The sequence below is a fragment of the Cenococcum geophilum genome (assembly GCF_001692895.1).
Source record: "Cenococcum geophilum 1.58 unplaced genomic scaffold K441scaffold_5, whole genome shotgun sequence".
Taxonomy (NCBI): domain Eukaryota; kingdom Fungi; phylum Ascomycota; class Dothideomycetes; order Gloniales; family Gloniaceae; genus Cenococcum; species Cenococcum geophilum.
The window spans coordinates 2,953,412-2,960,773 of record NW_027137563.1 but is presented as its reverse complement, the minus strand read 5'-3'; positions in this window follow the sequence as shown (position 1 = coordinate 2,960,773).

Below are 7,362 nucleotides of genomic sequence, written 5' to 3'. Positions count from 1 at the left end.
ATGGGCGTTCGTACGGGCGTTCGTACGGGCGTTCGTACGGGCGATTGTGTAGACGTTTATAGAGCCGTTCGTAGAGCCGTTCGTAGAGCCGTTCGTAGAGACGATTGTACGGCGATTGGTCGTATTGGCGGTTATACGGCCGATTGCAGAACCTTCCTAATATATTAGTGCTGCGAGTTAGTAGAGCTTTAGAGCTCTGTATAGGGCTTCAAGCAAAGCTTCGAGCAGAGCTTTGAGTAGAGCTTTAAGGGGGAGACCCCCTTGGACCCCCCTGCGCACTACGTGCTCTATTTACTGCGTGGGCAGAGCTCTTATAGAGGCTTTGGTAGAGACTTTAGTAGAGCTTTTACAGAGCTTTGTGTAGAGCTTTGTGTAGAGCTTCTATAGAGCCACGTATAGGCGTGTAGGGTGCAAACGCTCGTACGGGTGATCAATTGTAGTAGACGTTTGTAGAGACGATCGCATGGGCAGTTGTATGGACGTTCGTACGGGCGATCGTGTAGACGTTTGTAGAGCCGTTCGTAAAGCCGTTCGTGGAGTCGTTCGTGGAGCCGTTCGTGGAGCCGTTCGTGGAGCCGTTCGTAGAGATGATTATACGGCGATTGACCGTATGGGCGGTTATACGGCCGATTGCAGAACCTTCCTGGTATATTAGTGCTGTGTGTTAGTAGAGCTTTGGAGCTCCGTATAGGGTTTTAAGTAAAGCTTTAAGCAGAGCTTCGAGCAGAGCTTTAAGGGGGACCCTCTTAGACCCCACTGCGCACTGTGTGCTCCAGCCAGTATACTGGGTGGGCAGAGGTGCTGCAAAGCCTTTAGTAGAGCTTTTGGTAGAGCTTTTGCAGAGCTTTAGTAGAACTTAATTGTCTCAGCATGCTCAGACCACATAGGACGCCGGATAAATCCGGCCCGATGGCACTAAACCAGTTTAGGCCATCTGTCCCTGTGTGGTCTNAGACACTTTGGCNNACGTTTNTAAAGCACGTNNNNATATCCGCATNNCTNATATTACGGATATTTACTTCTTATTCTTACGACAAGTTTAGGCAGCTTAAAAAATCCATTGATTATACACTAGGCTCTGGCGAATCAAATGGTTTACGTAAGAAGTCTCCTCGCCTTTCTATTCCTAATATTAATTTTAAAATAGCCGTAACGCGGTTTGCTAAAGTAAATAATTAGCAATATCCGCACTAACGACGCGTTAATCTTAACCACCTACTCTCTATCTATTATATCTATAATCTAATAATTAAAACCTATTAAGATCTATCTATTATAACGTGTTTAAGTCCTCCCTGCCTTTATCTAACCCTCTATTCTCCCTCTGTTGCTTTTAAGCGCTATCTACTAATGCCTCCATTAAAGTAAATAAGGCAAAGAGGTCGTAAACTATAAGCTAGTTAAGCAGATTAATAAGCTGGCAGTACGCAATGGGCTAGGGATTATATTAAAATGGATCTCTAGCGGTCTCCACGGCTATATAGCCTGCGGAGGGAGCTACTTTAGCTTATAAGCAGCTCTTATAAACTTTAAATAAGCAAGCTAGATAAAGCTATTGTGGAGATATATCCGTACCGCGGTTATACGGAGCAGCTTAAGGCCCTAAGGGTGCTGATATTTGAGCGGCGAGATCTTATGCTTGTGGTAAAGACGTCTTTTGGTAAAAGTATAATAATACAAGCACTACTATGTCTTGTACCTAATGTAGTTATTATTATTGTTCTTCTACTTAACGCGATTAGGTTAGAGTAAGTAAAAAAGATTATAAAGCTACCTTATGTTCGACCTGTTTATATATAGGAGAAAACAATATCCGCCGAGCTGATTAAGGATATCCGTATGGGCAGCTATATATATATCCTTATCTCCCTAGAGCTTTTAGTTAGTGATAAGCTATATAAGGTTCTGATAGACCCGATATTTTATTCCTATATTGCCCTTATAGTGGTTAATAAAGTACACCTACTTACTAATTGGGGAGAGACCTTCCGTATAGCGTATACACAACTCTTTAAAGTATGTTTAGTCTTAGTTAATAAGCCTTGGTTTACATATACCGTAACACTAAACCTATTTACGTTTTGGACTGTATGTAAGCTAGCTAGGTTTAAACCTAATATATAAGTTATTAAAACCCCAATTAATCGGCCGGAGCTAAAGATTATATGGAGGGTTATAACTGTGTTAGAGAAGAAGGACTTTCAAGCTCTTTACTTTACTATTACTACTACTCTAGTGTATTCGTATACTGCTAGTAATAGTAACTAAGGAGAAGGCGAGCAATTAAGAAGCCGCTTAATATCCGCATAGTAGACATACCGCCAACAGTTTAATCAACTTTAGCTAATTCCAAAGACGATCATCTTCTTTAATTCTAAGGAGTGGATAGCTGCCTATTGTAATACTATTCGCAGCTAGTTAATCTATCGCGGCTACGATGCTGCTGTTGCTAGAGAAGTGGTATAGAGCTACCACGCAACGCTTGCGGATATTAATAAAGACCGCTTATACGCCGAATACGTGCGCCTAATGTCTCAAATTCGAATTTTTGTTATATTAGATGCAGTAGCATATAGTACAGATGTCCTAGATATCTATTATTTAATCTAATATGGAATACCTTACCACAAATCCTATAATATGCTGGCATAGCGGTTTGGCCGGGTAGGCCGAGGAGAAGGCCTCTTAGGCGAAGCAATCTTTATAGTTAAGAGCCGCTGGTGGGGTCCTTATAATAAATTAGGTAGTTCTAAGTATATACAACCTTAGTATATAGGCGATTTTCGCGCAAGCGCGCTACGTAATAATATCCGCGGGCGACAAAACGCAGAGACTGTGGATATTGCGGGCGATGCTTTATTTATAGCGTTAGTTAGTACTAAGCAGTTAGTAGATATAAGAAGTGGGCGTAGGTTAAGCCCTAGTAGTTCTATAGTACGCCTACCTAAAGAGCTTATTGTACCAACCCTACACCTAAAGAAGCGGTTAACTAATGCGCAGTTATATAGTAAACTGCCATTCACCCTATGGCGGCTAGTTAATGAGAATTAGGTATGCTTACGAGTAATATAACTTATATACTATGGAGACCCACAGTCTACTGTTAGTAAAGACTTGTGTTACAGTAACTGCAACCTAGTAATATTTATGGATTATAAGTACGATATCCGCACTAGCCATAGTGCGGATATTGCGAAAACCTACTGGGAGCCTATGTTAAGCAATATATAGAAGTGGTTTACGTAATGGGCGGAGGCTAGGTATTAGGATACATTATAGACGCCTATAGTTAATTATGTTATACCAGATAAGCAGCTTTGTCGCCTCTGTAATATAGGGTGGGTTCTAGATGCGGCATTATTAAGGTAAGTAATGCCTAAGTGGGATCCTAATATCCTCGGTAAGGAGCTTCCGTCCCTTATTAAGCTTTTAGTAGATAAAAAATAAAAGCAGAAATAGAAAGAAATAGGGCAACTCTTAGGTTCTTCTGGGTTAATTATATAGATATTAGAGCGGTTTTTCCAAGCGTTAGAGCAGTACGCTACTATAGATGAGCGCTTATTATAGGCTCTTATACAGGCTTCGCAGGTTTTAGATAGGAGATTTAAAATATTAGCGCTATAGCAATTAGCGCCTTACTGTGGCGCTAATATATTATAGGCTAGTTAATAGTTAGCTATAGACCTTTTGCCAATAACTTAGGAAGAGGATATACTTATGCCTTCGCCAACTCTTGGGTCTCCAGCTCCTACTCCTCTATTATTACCCTTATACTAGCCGTTAGATATATCTATACCGCCAGCAACCCGCTAGTTGGATACGTCTTTATTAGTACTATAAAGGTAGTTGGCGCAATTAAACAGAGGCAAACGTATACAAAAAGCACTATAGGAAATTAACGGCAACGCCAATTAGTATATAGCGGGCTAATATTAGGCGAGGTTAGTTAATATTAGGCGGGGTTAGCTAATACTAGGTAAGTTTACCTTATATCCGCTAAGCGGATATTGCAACCATAGTAGCTAATATCTATTAGGATGACGCCCCCCCTTCCCCTTATACCTTATACCCCTAGCAAGCACGGCCTAGGAACTAAATAGATTAATTAATTAATAATATCAATTACTTGGGAATATATACCAGTGCTACTAACTATAGCGGATATTAAACGGTTATAGTAATAGCTTATAGCTAATATCTTATATTACTTATCGAGCAACTCATATATAGGTTAAAGCTAGGTTTAAGTAAAGTCGGTAGGGAGTACAAAGCCATCTAGCTTATTATTATCGTCATAAAGATTAAGCTCATTAAACATAGCGGAAAGATTACCGCCTAGCCGTAAATTAAACTCGTTAAGGGTAGATTAATTAAGTCGTTTAATACCTAGTTATAGTAGAGGCGGCGCTTCCATCTTTGCTCGCTGTGCCTAACGGCGGATAATAGAACCTTCGGCAATTGCATTAGTAAGCGATTAAATATCCGCTATAGGAGATTTAACAGTATGTTGAGTAGACATCCGTTCGCCAAATGTAATCTCAAACTTTATATATAGTGGCCCTGTATAATTAGTTATATAAATACTTTAGCGGAAGAGTAAGTTTAGGTTAAATATCGAATTACCACAAGTATATATAAGCTGCTTTAGCTCCCCATTAAGTAGCTCGTTGTTAAGATCTATCAGATAGTAACTATCCTATTCGCCGCGGATATTCACTAGACTATTTACTAGGATAGCTTGCTAGAGCTTAGGGAAATAAGCATCTGTTAAAGTTAACTAGAAGAAACGTAATATCTCTAGTAAATAGTTCTTATTTTAACCACTTGCGAAATAGATATAAATACGGGGGAGTATATGGCTAAGCAGGCCAATATCCGCAAGCTTAATGGCGTGCTTAAGGACCTTATACGTCTCTACTAGTTGTAAAAAGCGGATATACATTAGAAACTCTGCATTAGCAGGCTTAGAAAGTATTTATAAGGATACAGCACTGCTAGCCTGCTTAAGGTAACCCTTTTGCCGTGGTTCCGCAGGCTGGCTGGCATGGTTGGCCGCCCAAGAGACTTCCTAACCGAAAACCGCTGTGCGGATATCCTTAACTACTGCTAATAGACGTTGCGGAGATAGGCTTTTAAGGTACCGCTTAATATCTATAGGCGACTTGGTATTATAAGACTCCTTAATCTAAGTATAGAGCAACGCTATGATATAAGCGTCGAAGCTATGGAGAATTAGCTCCTCCATATAATAAAACGGCGCGCGCTCGGCTGGGATATTTCTTTGACCTAGGTGGTTCATATAGGTGTACAGCGTAGAGTACTCTTAGGCTAATTGCTTGCCACTATAGTAATACCGTATAACCATATATAGGTAGTTTAGCTTTAGGTGCTAAAGAGCTAGAATAGGCAGAGCCCAACGCAGGCTATTATAGGCGGATATTGACTTAGTACGTTCTCCCTGACATAACCGAATAAGCTTTGCGGTCTTTTAATCACTATAGATTAGAAACAGTCGCTCCTTAAATACTTTATTAGTGCGTTATAGATTTATTTAATAGAGAAAAATGTTGTCTAGTACCTTATAGGTTTCAGATATAGAAGCCTCTTTAGTTATAATAGGTTCTAGGTTAAACCTAGACGTCCGCATAGCGGGTATTACATTAATAGAAGGCATACGTGGATGTTTGAACCGCGGGTTTTTACTAAGTAATATATTAAGGCCTGGGTACGCCTCTATAATAGCTTTATAGATTAAAGCTGTCGAGATCTGCTTTTGTATCTTGTCTTATAAATTACCTAGAGCCTCTATAATATCTAAGAACTTAATTAGAATATCCACATAAAGCATACTCTATTAAAGCCTACTATTAGGTATACTTATACTAAAGACAAGCTTGCCAGTTATGCGCGAATAGAACGTCCCAGTATCCCTAAGTGTTTAATGCTAAACTCGTTAGAGGTAGTTAAAGTTATTATAGATAATAATAGTATTAGAAGCTATACCTATTAAGCGGATTTTTACCTATATATAGGTTAGTATATACCTACACCGCGGAGATTATGGGCTAAACCTTAATTCCTAGGCTATCCGCTCCTTTTGCTGGTTTAAAGTGGTATAACTATTAATTAATCCAAGCCCATAGAGCACAGAAAGCACACGGCGCTTAACGCCGTTGGCTTAGAGATATATCCCTAGCAGCCGTAGGATATAGTTTGCAAAGTTTTGTAAAAGGCTAAATATAAGCGTAAAAGCTATTAGAACCACACGGCCTTTATGCGGAGAATATTTGCGTTAACCCTCTTAACATACTATAATTATATACTCTAGTATAGGTGCGTAAGTCTTTACGGCTTAATAGCACTACCTAAGGTTAAGCTGCTTAATATCCGTATATTGGTTAAAGCTGCTAAATAGTAACTCTTTCTCCCTTAGCTCTTTAAGCTCTCCCTAGATAGTAAGAGCAACACTAGCACCTACTATGCCGCGCTTCTCTATCTCTTTAGTATAGATATTTAGGATATCAGCATCCTCTAGGAGTTTATTAAGGAGCTCCCTTACTCTTTTTTTCTTTAGTGCCTTGTGTGAACCTTTAGCCATTATAATCCATTTAAGCGCTAGGTCTCCTATAGACATCCACTATAGCCTAAGACGGTTAATAATTACCCGGACCTTCTCTATAGCGGATATCTTCTCGGCGGATATTGCGGATATTGCGGGTATTTTATTAACTTCTACTTCTTTATCCTCTTGGGGATCTATGTAGTTTGGCAGTAGTAAATAGGCTATTAAGGACCGCTATTAAGCTGCGGATAGCAATAGGGAAGACGACGGGGGAGACGATAGGGGAGATAATGGGGGTAGGACAAGACGGCTAATGCCCTCGGGCACTATATCCGCTGTATCTCTTAATCCTCTAGCGGTATTGGTTAATAGAGAGGGTAGTTTATTATTAAAAGCTTAAGAAGACTGGCTCCTGCTAGACAAAATAGAGGGGTTTCTTCGACGCCTTTTAGATGCGCCTATGGCTGGCAGTTGGTTCTAGAAAATCTATTAATTAGAGAGCTGATTAAGGCAATTCTAATGCAGGTATTGACAGGATAATAGACGTAGCGGTTGCTTATATTAATTTCGTTAAAGTTAATGGTTTGTCTTATACAAACAGACCGGCTTGGCTTCTAAAAGCTTGCTAAAGTGGCTCAGACCAAGAAATAGATGGATTGATTGAATAGGTTAGCTTGCGGATATTTAATTATCCGCGCAGCGGATATTTATCTGTTTCTTGGTCTGAGCATACTGAGTTAAAGAACTTAAGGTTTTAAAGTTTGTTACGTGGATTCTGCTATAACTTACCGCGCGCAAGT